The sequence below is a fragment of the Bombina bombina genome, chromosome 2 (assembly GCF_027579735.1).
Source record: "Bombina bombina isolate aBomBom1 chromosome 2, aBomBom1.pri, whole genome shotgun sequence".
Lineage (NCBI taxonomy): Eukaryota > Metazoa > Chordata > Amphibia > Anura > Bombinatoridae > Bombina > Bombina bombina.
Genome location: NC_069500.1, coordinates 142,750,104 through 142,764,721, shown reverse-complemented (window position 1 = coordinate 142,764,721; position 14,618 = coordinate 142,750,104). Strand labels below are relative to the sequence as shown.

General features: G+C 38.7%; 1 protein-coding gene and 1 non-coding gene across 2 annotated transcripts in view; both read left to right on the top strand.

Annotated features, from left to right (window-relative positions):
- Positions 1-14,618, top strand: part of DHX29 (DExH-box helicase 29) — a 302,630-nt gene that overhangs the window by 83,577 nt on the left and 204,435 nt on the right. The gene's annotated exons all lie outside the window — the stretch shown is intronic.
- LOC128650594 (small nucleolar RNA U3) lies at positions 5,783-5,997 on the top strand. Its single transcript, XR_008400874.1, has one exon. It is a non-coding gene; the product is annotated as a small nucleolar RNA U3 (small nucleolar RNA).

Below are 14,618 nucleotides of genomic sequence, written 5' to 3'. Positions count from 1 at the left end.
CACATGGGCCTTCAAGAACAAGGCTTCTGTTGATCAGATATGTAAGGCAGCGACTTGGTCTTCACTGCACACTTTTACCAAATTTTACAAATTTGATACTTTTGCTTCTTCTGAGGCTATTTTTGGGAGAAAGGTTTTGCAAGCCGTGGTGCCTTCCATCTAGGTGACCTGATTTGCTCCCTCCCATCATCACTGTCCTAAAGCTTTGGTATTGGTTCCCACAAGTAAGGATGACGCCGTGGACCGGACACACCTATGTTGGAGAAAACAGAATTTATGCTTACCTGATAAATTACTTTCTCCAACGGTGTGTCCGGTCCACGGCCCGCCCTGGTTTTTTAATCAGGTCTGATGAATTATTTTCTCTAACTACAGTCACCACGGTATCATATGATTTCTCCTATGCATATTCCTCCTTTACGTCGGTCGAATGACTGGGGAAGGCGGAGCCTAGGAGGGATCATGTGACCAGCTTTGCTGGGCTCTTTGCCATTTCCTGTTGGGGAAGAGAATATCCCACAAGTAAGGATGACGCCGTGGACCGGACACACCGTTGGAGAAAGTAATTTATCAGGTAAGCATAAATTCTGTTTTTTCTCGCCATTAAATGGACTTTCTAAAGATACCATTATTTTCATCATATCTTATAATTTACTATAAAAAAATTATAAAATATGAGGAAAAAATGGAAAAAAACACATTTTCTAAATTTTAGCCCCAAAATCTGTTACACATCTACAACTACTAAAAAACACCCATGCTAAATAGTTTCTAAATTTTGTCCTGAGTTTAGAAATACCCAATGTTTACATGTTTTTTGCTTTTTGTGCAAGTTATAGGGCTATAAATACAAGTAGCACTTTGCTATTCCCAAACCACTTTTTTTCAAAATTAGCGCTAGTTATATTGGGACACTGACATCTTTCAGGAATCTCTGAATATCCCTTGACATGTATATATTTTGTTTAGAAGACATCCCAAAGTATGAATCTAGGCCCATTTTGGTATATTTCATGCCACCATTTCACCGCCAAATGCGATCAAATACAAAAAATCATTCACTTTTTCACAATTTTTTTCACAAACTTTAGGTTTCTCACTGAAATTATTTACAAACAGCTTTTGCAATTATGGCATAAATGGTTGTAAATGCTTCTCTGGGATCCCCTTTGTTCAGAAATAGCAGACATATATGGCATTGGCGTTGCTTTTTGGTAATTAGAAGGCTGTTAAATGCTGCTGCGCACCACACGTGTATTATGTCCAGCAGTGCAGGGGTTAATCAGGGAGCTTGTAGGGAATGTGTAGGGTTAATTTTAGCTTTAGTGTAGTGTAGTAGACAACCCAAAGTATTGATCTAGGCCCATTTTGGTATATTTCATGCCACCATTTCACCGCCAAATGCGATCAAATAAAAATAAATTGTTTCCTTTTTCACAAACTTTAGGTTTCTCACTGAAATTATTTACAAACAGCTTTTGCAATTATGGCACAAATGGTTGTAAATGCTTCTCTAGGATCCCCTTTGTTCAGAACTAGCAGACATATGTGGCTTTGGTGTTGCTTTTGATAATTAGAAGGCCGCTAAATGCCGCTGTGCATCACACGTGTATTATGGCTAGCAGTGAAGGGGTTAATTAGGTAGCTTGTAGGGAGTTTGCAGGGTTAATTTTAGCTTTAGTGTAGAGATCAGCCTCCCACCTAAAACATCAGACCCCCTGATCCCTCCCAAACAGCTCTCTTCCCTCCCCCACCCCACAATTGTTCCCGCCATCTTAAGTACTGGCAGAATGTCTGCCAGTACTAATATAAAAGGTATATCTGGGTTTTTTTTAATAGCATATTTACATATGCTGCTTTGTAGAATCCCCCCTTAGCCCCCAATATCATGGATCCCCCATCAAACAGTTCTCTAACCCTCCCCCTCTAGCCTAATGGGCCCCCCTTTTCTCCCAATGTAAGTAACATGAAGCGATTCTCTCTTAACCTAATTAACGGATATGTAATTTGCCACGGACTGAATTATAAAACTTTGAATTGTGCAATTGTTCAAATTATGTTATCTAATAATGTTGTGCACGAGCTTTTGAGTGACGTACAGAGCGTGTGGGACCACTCGCTACGTTAGTAGTGCCGAATAAGGAAGTGGTGGAGGGGAGGAGTCGTATTGGAAACGGCGAGTATATTATAAGTTCATTTTTGATAAAAAGTAAAAACGGTATAGAAAAATAAAGTTAGCGACTAGAATGCTCATATTTTATTAAGTAAATAGCAGTAGTCCATTGGCCTAAAATGTACCTTCACTTTAAAGGGACAGTATACATCAATTTTCATATAATTGCATGTAATAGACACTATTATAAAGAATAAGATGCACAGATACTGAAAGCCCAGCATAAAACCTTATAAAAACGTACTTAAAAGTTCACAGTTTAGCTCTGTTAAAAAGGTAGCCGGAAAGCCCACCACTGCAAGTGGGAAATAACGCACTCCCCCCTTCCTCTGCATATGAAAATACTCTTTACACAAAAAGCAGCAAGCTGGAGTAGGTATACCTCGGTATTCTCCTAAAACTTTGGGGCATGGTTAGGAGTCTGAAAATCAGAGCAATGTTATTTAAAAATAAGCAAAGCTACATTTAAAAAAAAAAAAAAACTTGTATGGGCTATATAAATGGATCATCTACAAGACATTTATGCAAAGAAAAATCAAGAGTATGATGTCCCTTTAGACTGCAAGCAGGACAGATTCCGTACACAAATGGGTAAAAGAGTGAAGTTCTGCATTAGTGCGTTTTCAGTCTAGTGTTCTGGGCTTTATTGTAGTATATATAGTGTGTGTTATATGTTATATTATAAAAAAAATTTAGCAGCACTGGTCTGACGTTCCATTTTTTAAAAAATATCAAATTAACATGGTTTAAAAGAAGGCAGGTAGGGTTGGGACCATTCATGTCCATTTTTACACAAATTGATGCCATTTAGTACCTCACCTACTTAGGTATGCTTTTCAACAAGGAATTCCATAAGAACTGAGCAAATGTAATGATAGAATTGAATTTACAAATATTCTCATTTTTAAAACAAGCTAAATTATCTGATCTAGAAAAATGTAATTTCCTTCTGAAAGTGCATAAAATGTACATATTTCTGCATATACAGTCGCCAGAATTTGTGTATGTATTTATATTTATTTAACTTGATGCTAGTGTTCTATTGTGGTATTTACTTTTTTAACTTTGATTTTATTGAAAAAAATGATTAATCTATGCCGGCAAATGTCTTTTGTTGCCACACATTTATGTTTTGTTCTCGCTTCGCCCTATATTCGTTCTCAGTAACCACTGCGCCATCTGTTGGATATATCGTTCTCAGTCACCGCAGCACAGCGCCATCTGTTGGATATATCGTTCTCAGTCACCGCAGCACAGCGCCATCTGTTGGTTATATTGTTCTCTGTAACCTCAGCACAGCGCCATCTGTTGGTTAAATTGTTCTCCGTAACTTCAGCACAGCGCCATCTGTTGGTTATATTGTTCTCAGTAGCCTCAGCACAGCACCATCTAAAATATTTTAAATGACGGCGATGTTCTTGAAACTAAATGTATCTGTTGGATACTGTCGGATATTTCAGTAACTGTAGCGCTATTTGTTATATTGTTCTCAGTAACATAAGCGCCATCTATTGGTTGTATATTGTTCAATAATCGCAGCAGCTCAATTGGACATATCGTTCTCATAACCTTAGCGCCCTCTATTGGTTATATATTGTTTGGTGATAGTAGCGTCATTTATTATATAACTTAAATAACTTAGTATCTTTGCTTGCAATGATATAACTCTTCTCTAACTTGATTTGATGCAAGAAAAGTAAAACCAAATATATACTGTTTTATTAAGTATGGAAGAATGAAAAACTCAACCATTTGTAAAGGAAAGAACATTATTTAAAAACCGGCGATGTTCTTGAAACTAAATTATTTATCTATTAGATATCTCAGTAACTGCACGCCATCTATTTGTTATTTTGTTTTCAGTAAAAGTGTTAATAATAACGCCTTTTATTGGCGAGAAATACATTTTCAGATATTCCTTAAACTGATATAACAAGCAGGACAGATTTTTTTGACAAATGGGGTAAATAAAAGAAGTTCTGCATTTGTGCGTTTTCAGCCTAGTGTTCTGGGCTTTGCTGGGGTAAACATAGTGTGTGTTATATGTTCTATTATAAAAAAAATAGTGTGTATTATGTGTTATATTTTTTATTTCTAATGCATCTTGTTCCTTATCATGTAAAACATAAATAGGGTCCAGGTCCGGGATTTTTTTTAGCAGCATTGAATCAGTTTTACAACGTTCCATTTTTTTTCTAATGTAAAATTACCACATTTATGTTTTGTTTTCGCTTCGTCCTAGATTAGTTATTTTGTTATCGCACTAACCACTGTGCCATCTGTTGCTTATATCGTTCTCAGTCACCGCAGCACAGCGCCATCTGTTGGTTATATTGTTCTCAGTAACCTCAGCACAGCGCCATCTGTTGGTTAAATCGTTTTCAGTCACCGCAGCACAGCGCCATCTGTTGGTTATATTTTTCTCAGTAACCTCAGCATAGCGCCAGCTATTGGTTTTAGTGTTATTTTAGTTACCTGTCTCCGAATACATTATTTTAATCTAATAAACATAAGTCCCGCAGGTATGCGGAAAGAAAAATACCGCACAAAACCTCGTACTGAAATTTAAATACCTCTCTGAAAACAAATCTACCAACTATAAATGTGATCAGAATTGAAAAACTATTGTAAGTCTCGCTCGTTAGAGAATTGAGATATCCTTTTAACCAAGTAATTTATATTAAAATAACGTATTCGGAGACTTATTAATGAAATAACAATATAATCAATTTGCAATATAACTAAAATGCAAGAAACCTAAAACCAAGGGTAAGAAAAGAATAAAATAACGCACAAGACCTTGCACTGAAGTGTATATTGTTTTATTAAGTGTAGAAGAATGAAAAACTTCATCTGTAAATTTGGTTAGCAGTAAAAAAAATATATATATTTTAAATGATGGCGATGTTCTTGAAACTAAATTTATCTGTTGGATACTGTCGGATATTTCAGTAACTGTAGCGCCATCTATTGGTTATATTGTTCTCAGTAACAGCAGCGCCATCTATTGGTTGTATATTGTTCAATAATCGCAGCAGCTCAATTGGACATATCGTTCTCATAACCTTTTTTTATTATTTACTATGTTTAATAACAATCTCAAGTAGTGTATAATATTAACCATAAACAGGTTCCTTTCATGTTAATATTTTAGTACGAGAAAATATACTATATTGTACAGATACTATAATCAATCAAAATACATGTAAGTGCCTAAATAAATGTATGATATTTTAAGGAGAAAAAAAAAACGTTATCGCTTTGTTTTTGCAAAACGAGAGCTATTACTGTACTATTATTTACATTCACTTTAGCACTAGAGCCACCTATTGGTGATATGTGGGAATGCTACTTTGCAAACTAATTTAAACCCTTGCGTGATTGGTTACTACTTTTCTTTTATGCAGATTAGATGGATGGTTGAATTCTAACGCTTTCAGCTTTTCTAAAGATATAATTATACATTCTATTATAATTACTCCACGATTGTTCAATGTCCGTTAATTTTATGTAATAATAAATGTTTTTTTAAGATAATATTCATTCGTCGCTCTAATGCATAAAAGGAGTTTGTAATCTTTGGTGTATCATTTTTGCAGTTTTAAGGTTAAGACTATACTTTCAGGGATCATTTCTATAGTTTGTGACTGGAGAAATGTGCTCTAAAGTGTCTGAACTCGCTAACCACGAGGAAGAGTTAAAGTGTTTGCTCCTGAGCGTGAGGAGAGCTTGCAGTGCTGTTTAATACTGTCGTTGCTTGCTATTGATGATCGTTCTTATCTTCATTTCGAAGATATGGATGGGGTAAACACAAGCTGAGTGGTTAGGTTCTGTAATGTTAATAAAAGATCAATGTTTAGGGTTTTTAACATGATTTATTATTATGTATTTATAGTTAAAAATATTCTATACAAGTCACAAACATTAAATAGAATATTTTTTTTTATTAAATGTTAGTAGTATGTGCTGTTTTTTTGTATGCCTTATTAAATAATAAAAAGGTTACATTCACCATAACAAATGAATAAGATTTAAACAAAAAGTTAAAGCAAACAAAATCTCATACAGTAGATATCGAAATTTATCGATCCCAGGAAAAAGAAGAGAAGTGAATCAGATTTTGCAGTCATAATCTAAGTAACACCTTAACACAATATATTGAGTTCATAACACACAATATTATTCGGAGACTGGTTACTGAAATAACAATATAGATGGCGCTAAAATGCAAGAAGCATAAAACCAACATGGGTAAAAATAAAATAATGCAGAGGACCTTGCACTGAAATATATATTGTTTTATTAAGTGTAGAAGAATGAACAATTTCAAATGTAAATTTGGTTAGCAGTAAAAAAAAAAATATTTTAAAAGACGGCGATGTTCTTGAAACTAAATTCTTTATCTGTTAAATATTTCAGTAACTGTAGCACCATCTATTGGTTATATTGTTTCCATCTTAATATGAGGAGAGTCCACAGCTTCATTCCTTACTTGTGATAATACAGAACCTGGCCACCAGGAGGAGGCAAAGAAACCCCAGGAAAAAGGCTTTTAAATACGTCCCCCACTCCTCTCATCCATCTGATGTGTCTAATACCTATTTTTATTGTGAGGAGGCTATGGTATACCCGCCTGCTCAATTATGTTCCACATGCCTTGATAAAGTAGTTATATCTAAAAAGACCAAGATGTTTAGTACCACTGAGCCGTCCACCTCTGAGGGGTCTCCTTCCCGTGAGGTGCGTTCCCTGCAATCATCTCCTTCCACACATGCAGCTCCCCATTGCACTACTAATCCTCCTTCGGTAAGGGGCCCTCTTATACCGCCAGACTTTACAGAACAGTTGCAAACTGCAGTGTCTGCGGCCTTTAGTGCTTTACCTCGCCCTGCTAAGCGCAAGCGAAAGGTTAAATACTGCTATCCTTCCCAGGGGTTATCTACCAATTTGTTGGATTTATCTGATACTAGATTATTCAATGATGAAGACACCTCTGATACTTCAGAGGAGGCTCTTGCTGGGTCAGAATTGGCTGCCTCTAAGCCTCCAGCTGCGGAGGAACCAGACTTTAGATTTAGGATAGAGCACATATGCTTTCTGTTAAAGAAAGTGATGGCTACTTTAGAGGTTCCGGAACCTAAGTTACCCGAGGAACCCTCTATACCAAAGCTTGATAAGGTTATTGAGGACAGGGTGGTGCCACAGACTTTCCTGGTTTCCGTAAAGATGGCATATATCATTAAGAATGAATGGGAAAGACTTGGATCCTCGTTTACCCCTTCTTCTTCTTTTAAGAAATTGTTCCCAGTTCCTGACTCTCACTTAGAGTTGCGGGGGTCTGTCCCTAAGGTGGATGGAGCTATCTCCACGCTTGCTAAGTGCACCACTATCCTGCTTGAGGATAGTTCGTCGTTTAAGGAGCCAATGGATAAGAAACTAGAAACTCTGTTAAGAAAGATGTTTCAGCACACAAGGTATTTATTTCAGCCTGTAGCTGCGTTTGCTTCGGTGGCTGGAGTCGCTACCTATTGGTGTGACTCTGTTGGAGATAATCGAGGTGGAAACACCCCTCAATGAAATCCAGGAAAGAATTAAGGCCTTGAGGGTAGTTAATTCGTTTATCTGTGATGCAAACATGCAGATTATTCACTTGAATGCCAAGACATCAGGCTTTTCTGTTCTAGCCCGTAGGGCTCTGTAGCTGAAGTCTTGGTCTGCTGACATGACTTCAACATCTAGATTGCTTTTCCTTCCATTTAAGGGAAAGGTTATTTTCGGTCCTGGCCTGGATTCTACATTGGGGGTATAAAGGTGCCATTTAGGTACTACTCCAAATCTTTTTGTGGTCCCAAAGAAGGAGGGTACGTTTCGTCTGATTCTTGACCTAAAGTGCTTAAACAAGTTTCTGTTGGTCCCATTGTTCAAGATGGAGATGATAAGGTCTATTCTGCCCTTAGTTCAAGAGGGACAGTTCCTGACTATGATAGACTTGAAGGATGCTTACCTTCATGTGCCAATACACAAGGATCACTTCAAGTTCTTAAGATTCACTTTTCTGGACCAGCACTTCCAGTTTGTGGCTCTTCCTTTTGGTCTGCCTACTGCTCTGAGAGTCTTTACAAAGGTTCTAGGGACTCTGCTCGTGATGGCGAGATCCTGAGGTATTGCAGTAGCGCCTTATTTGGACTACATCCTGGTCCAGGCTCCATCCAGACGGCTGGTAGGAGACCATTCAAGAGCTCTTCTACTACTTCTTCAATCTTATGGGTGGAAGATAAACTTAGGAAAGAGTTATCTAGTCCCCAGTACCACAGTGGAATTTCTTGGCACGATAATAGATTCCATATCCATGAAGATATTCCTTACAGACCAGAGACGTTGCAAAATTACTTCCAATTGCCTTGCCCTCCAGACCTCCTTAAGGCCATCTGTGGCCCAGTGTATGGAGGTAATTGGGCTCATGTTGTCCAGCATAGATGTCATTCCATTCACCAGGTTCCATCTCAGACCTCTTCAGTTGTGCATGCTGAGGCAATGGAACTGCGATCATTCGGATCTATCTCAACAAATATTTCTGGACAACCGGTCGAGAGAATCGCTCTCTTGGTGGCTCTGTCCAGATAAATAAAAGAAGTTCTGCATTTGTGCGTTTTCAGCCTAGTGTTCTGGGCTTTGCTGGGGTAAATATAGTGTGTGTTATATGTTATATTATAAAAAAAATAGTGTGCATTATGTGTTATATTTTTTATTTCTAATGCATCTTGTCCCTCATCATGTAAAACATAAATCCGGTCCAGATCCTGGAATTTTTTAGCAGCATTGAATCAGTTTTACAACGTTCCATTTTTTTTTTCTAATTTAAAATTAAACATTGTTAGAAAAGTAGGTAGGCTCAGGAGCTTTCATGTGAATGGAGCACTAGATGGCATTAGTTTTTACACAAATTAATGCCATTTAGTGCTTGTGCACGTTACCTACCTAAGTATGCTTTTCAACAAGGAATTCCATAAGAATTAAGCAAATGTAATGATAGAAGTAAATTACTATATATAAATGAAACATTTAAATGAAACCTAAATATGTCACATAGAGGTATGAAGTTTTTAAAACAAGCTAAATTATCTGATCTAGAAATATTTAATTTCCTTCTGAAAGTGCAGAAAATGTACATATTTGTGCACATACAGTCGCCGGTATTTGTGTATGTATATTTAACTTAATGCTAGTGTTCTATTGGGGTATTTCCTTTTTCACCTTTGATTTTATGGAAAAATGGCAAATTCTTTTACCATTTATGTTTTGTTACGGCAGCGCCCTAGATTAGTTATTTTGTTAGTGCACTATCCAACTGCGCCATCTGTTGGTTATATCGTTCTCTGTCACCGCAGCACAGCGCCATCTGTTGGTTATATCGTTCTCTGTCACCGCAGCACAGCGCCATCTGTTGGTTATATCGTTCTCAGTAACCTCAGCACAGCGCCATCTATTGCTTTTAGTGTTATTTTAGTTACCTATGTCCAAATATACTATTTTAATCCAATAAACATAAGACCCGCAAAGAAGCGGCGAAAAAAACCTCGCACTGAAATGTAAATGCAGGTCTGAAAACAAATCTACCAACTGTAACTGTGGTCAGAATTGAAAACTATTGTAAATCTCGTTAGAGAACAGCGATGTCCTTTAAGTAATTTAACGTATTCGGAGACTTATTATTGAAATAACAATATAACCAATATATGGCGCGAAAATGCAGGAAACCTAAAACCAACAGGGGTAAGAATAAAATAATGCACAAGATCTTGCACTGAAATGTATTTTGTTTTATTAAGTGTATAAGAATGAAAAACTTCATCTGCAAATTTGGTTAGCAGTAAAAAAAAAAATATTTTAAAAGACGGCGATGTTCTTGAAACAAAATGATGTAACTGATATCTCAGTAACTTTAGCGCCATCTATTAGTTATATTGTTCTCAGTAACACCAGCGACATCTATGGGTTGTATATTGGTATATTGATCAATAATCGCAGCTCAATTGGATATATTATCTTATAAGCTTAGCGCCCTCTATTGGTTTTATATTCTTTAGTGATGGCAGCGCCATTATTTCATTTCATAACCTTTAGCGCCCTCTATTGGTTGTAATATTGTTCGGTAATTGCGGCACCATTTATTTAAATCATTATCTCATAACATTAGCGCCCTCTATTGGTTGTAAATTGTTTGGCGATGTAGCGCCATTATGTCATTTCATAACCTTTAGCGCCCTCTATTGGTTGTATATTGTTTGGTGATGGCAGCGCCATTATATCATTTCATAACATCAGAGCCATCTATTGGTTGTATATTGTTCGGTAATTGCGGCACCATTTATTGGTTAAATCATTATCTCATAACATTAGCGCCCTCTATTGGTGGTATATTGTTTTGGTGATGGTAGCCTCATTATATCATTTCATAACCTTTAGCGCCCTGGTTGTAAATTGTTTGGTGACGGCAGCGCCATTAAATTATTTCATAACATTAGCGCCCTCTATTGGTTATTGGATTATGTCTGTAACCAGTTGCAGAAGACAATTTAGTATCTTTGCAATAATATAACTTGAATTTTTTTAAATTGCTGTTCATGTTTACAGGTGGTGGATTTGTTTTCAGCGCAAGAACTATTGTTTGTAGTATTTTTATTTTTACCATTATTATATTCGATTTTAGTGCCATCTTTTGGCTATCATATTCTTTATGTTTTTATTGTATGGCTTCTAGGTCAAGATTCATTTCCATTTTTTTCTTATATTAAGTTCCTTCTTAATATAAGGAGAGTCCATGGCTTCATTCCTTACTGTTGGGAATACTGAACCTGGCCACCATCTGGAGATGCAGGGAGAGTCTTTTTGCGAACCCATCCAGACTGCCTGCTAACAGCTCCTTAAGCAACCAGTGTTGACGAGTTTCACTGTCTGCTTTCTTCACTCAAGTCCATGTCAGGAGTGATGCTACAAGACTGTCACACTTGAGAGGCCATGTTTCTATTCCACAGCACGGATTCTGGTAAGATCGTTTCAATTTTTACTTATGTGAAATTGCTGAAGACAGGGTCACAGTGGAAATCCTTTTATCTTTTATAGAATCGTGGGTTAATATCTCCTGAGGGAGGTTATTGAACAGTGGGGATTAATCAAATGTGTTTCTTTGATATATGCTGCTTTATGTGTGAGATTTATTTTCGGCTCATAGACTGTTGTTATGCGGTAACGGAACATACAGGTGTTTTACTTTCACTTTAAACGCTGCGCAGCTTGTAGCTTGGTGCACTTTTTCTCATAGCAGGAGCAGCCCTGCCTTGCGCAGCATGTGACCGGGTGTGTTTACACTTTTGTTTTCTCTTTCCTGACCGAGCTAGCTGTCAGAGAGGTTGCTTCTTCTCTTGTTGCCTGGGTCTAGTAGGAGGTGGTGAGTGCCCCAGTCATTGGGGGTATAAAGGTGCCGTTTTTGTGTGAAATAAAAAGTGTATTTATTTATATCCTACTGTTGTTAGCGCAAGCTATGGAGGATCCTGATGTGCTTGAGGGTACTCCCTCTATTCCTAATAGTAATACCTGTCTATTGTGAGGAGGCCTTGGTGTGCCCGCTCTCTCAACTATGTTCCATATGCATCAACAAGGTTATTATGTCTAAGAACGTTAAACCCTTTAGGACGACTGAGCCGTCCACCTCTGAGGACTCGCCGTCCCGAGAGGTGCATACCCATCGATCATCTCCATTGTCACATGCAGCTTCCCGTAGCACGCCTGATCCTCTGTCTGGAGGGAGCCTTTTACCATCAGACTTTACCGCACACTTAAAGACAGCGGTGTCTGAGGCCCTTAGTGCTCTACCTGTCCCTGCGAAAGGTTAAACATAGCTCTCCGGGCCATGGGAAAATCCAGTGATTTACATGATTTGTCTGCTTTTCAAGTATCCCAGGATGGGTCGCACTCTGAGTCTTTAGAGGGGAAATTTCTGGATCGGAGTCTGCTACCTCTAGGCCTCTGGCTTTTCTTCTTAAGGAGGTTCTGTCGACATTAGAGGTTTGAGAGACCAAGTTGCCTGATTAACCTTTGATCCCTAAATTAGACAGAGTGTACGAGGACAGGGTAGCACCGCTAACTTTTCCTGGCAAATATTATTAAAAAACGAATGGGATAGAATTGGATCTTCCTTTTCCCCTTCGTCTGCCTATAAAAAATTATTCCTGGTCCCGGACTCTCAGCTGGAGTTGTGGGGTTCGGTCCCTAAGGTGGATGGTGCTATCTCCACGTTAGTTAAGTGTACTACTATCCCTCTTGAGGATAGCTCGTCTTTCAGAGAGCCAATGGATAAGAAGATGGAAACTTTTCTCTCCCCTTTGAGGGAAACATTTTATTTGATCCAGGTCTGGACTCCATTATCTCCACGGTTACAGGGGGCAAGGGTGTCTTCCTACCGCAGGATAAAAAGAACAAATCCTAAGGGACAAGGATCTAATTTTCGTTCCTTTCATTCTGAAAAGTCCCAACGTCAGCAGTCCTCCTCTAAGCCCGAGCAAACCAAGAGCACTTGGAAGCCGGCTCAATCCTGGAATAAATCCAAGCAGAACAAGAAGCCTGCCGAGAACAAGTCTGCATGAAGGGGCGGCCCCCGATCCAAAGCTAGATCGTGTAGGAGCAGACTGTCGCTGTTTTCAGACGCTTGGTCCAGGGACATGCAGGATCCGTGGGTCCTGGAGTACATAGCTCAGGGATACAAGATAGGTTTCAAATCTCAATTATCCAAGGGCAGATTTCTCCTCTTAAGCCTGTTGTTAAAACCAGAAAAGAGGGAAGCCTTTCTGGGGTGCGTGCAGGATCTGTCCTCCTTAGGGGTCATTGTCCCGGTTCCTATCGCAGAAAGAGGTTTGGGATACTACTCAAACCTGTTTGTGGTCCTAAAGAAAGCGGGAACTTTCCGCCCAATTCTGGACCTAAAGTGCTTAAACAAGTTTCTAAATGTCCCCTCGTTCAAGATGGAGACAATAAGGTCCATTCTTCCTCTAGTTCAGGAAGGACAGTTCATAACCACTATATTTCTGTAGGATGCCTACTTTCATGTTCCAATCCACAGGGACCACTTCCTGTTCCTAAGGTTTGCGTTCCTGGATCAGTACTTCCAGTTCATTGCACTTCCGTTTGGCCTAGCTACGGCCCCAATAATCTTTACAAAGGTTCTAGGAGCTCTTCTGGTCGTCACCAGAACCCAAGGTATAGCAGTAGCTCCCTACTTGGACGACATTCTGGTTCAAGCACCATCCTTTTGTCTAGCAGGGGACCATTCAGTATCTCTTTTCTCTCTTCTTCGATCACATGTATGGAAGATACATTTAGAGAAGAGTTCTCTCATTCCAAGCACTAGGGTAGAATTCCTGAGTTCTATAATAGATTTAATATACATGAGGATATTTCTAACCGACCAACAACGATGCAAGCTAGCTTCGGCATGTTTTGCCCTGCGGACCTCCTTAAAGGGCTATAATACCCAAATGTTGAAACACTTGAAAGTGATGCAGCATAGCTGTAAAAAGCTGACTAGAAAATATCGCCTGAACATCTTTATGTAAAAAAGAAAGATATTTTACCTCAAAAGTTCCTCAGTAGCCACATCCCATTGTAAAGGACTTCTAAGCAGTAAATCAGTATGTCTGTCCCAGAACAGCTAAGGGAGTGAGCTTTGTGAACACTCATCTTATTTCCCTATTCAGTTTAAGGAAGTTTACTATGAAATCTCATGAGAGTTAAGTCAAATCTCATGAGATCACAGTAAAAGAGTTCATGACCTCAGCACTGTTGATGCTGATTGGCTGCTGTTCATTTCTTCATTTTTTTTTTACCTGCAGCTGGGCAGCAGTTGAGTATAACTTTTTACACAGAAATTACTCTGCTGAGCTGAGGAACTTTTGAGGTAAAATATCTTCCTTTTTTACATAGAGATGCTCAGGTGATATTTTCCGGTCAGCTTTTTACAGTTATACTGCATCAGTTTCAAGTGATTTAGCATATGAGTATTATGTCCCTTTAAGGCCATCTGTGGCTCAGTATATGGAGGTAATTGGTCTCATGGTGTCCAGCATGGACATAATTCCTTTTGCCAGGTGCCGTCGTTACAGTGTGCATGCTGAGGCAGTGGAACGGCAATCATTCGGATCTGTCTCAACAGATTTCCCTGGACAACCTGTCAAGAGAATTGCTCTCTTGGTGGCTCTGTGCAGATCATCTGTCCCGAGGGACATCCTTTCTCAGACCATCCTGGGAGATTGTGACTACAGACGCGAGTCTCTCAGGATGGGGAGCTGTTTGGAGTGCCAAGAAGGCACAGGGCTTGTGGTCTCAGGAGGAATGCTCCCTCCCGATCAACATTTTGGAACTTTGAGCAATCTACAATGCTCTGAAGGCTTGG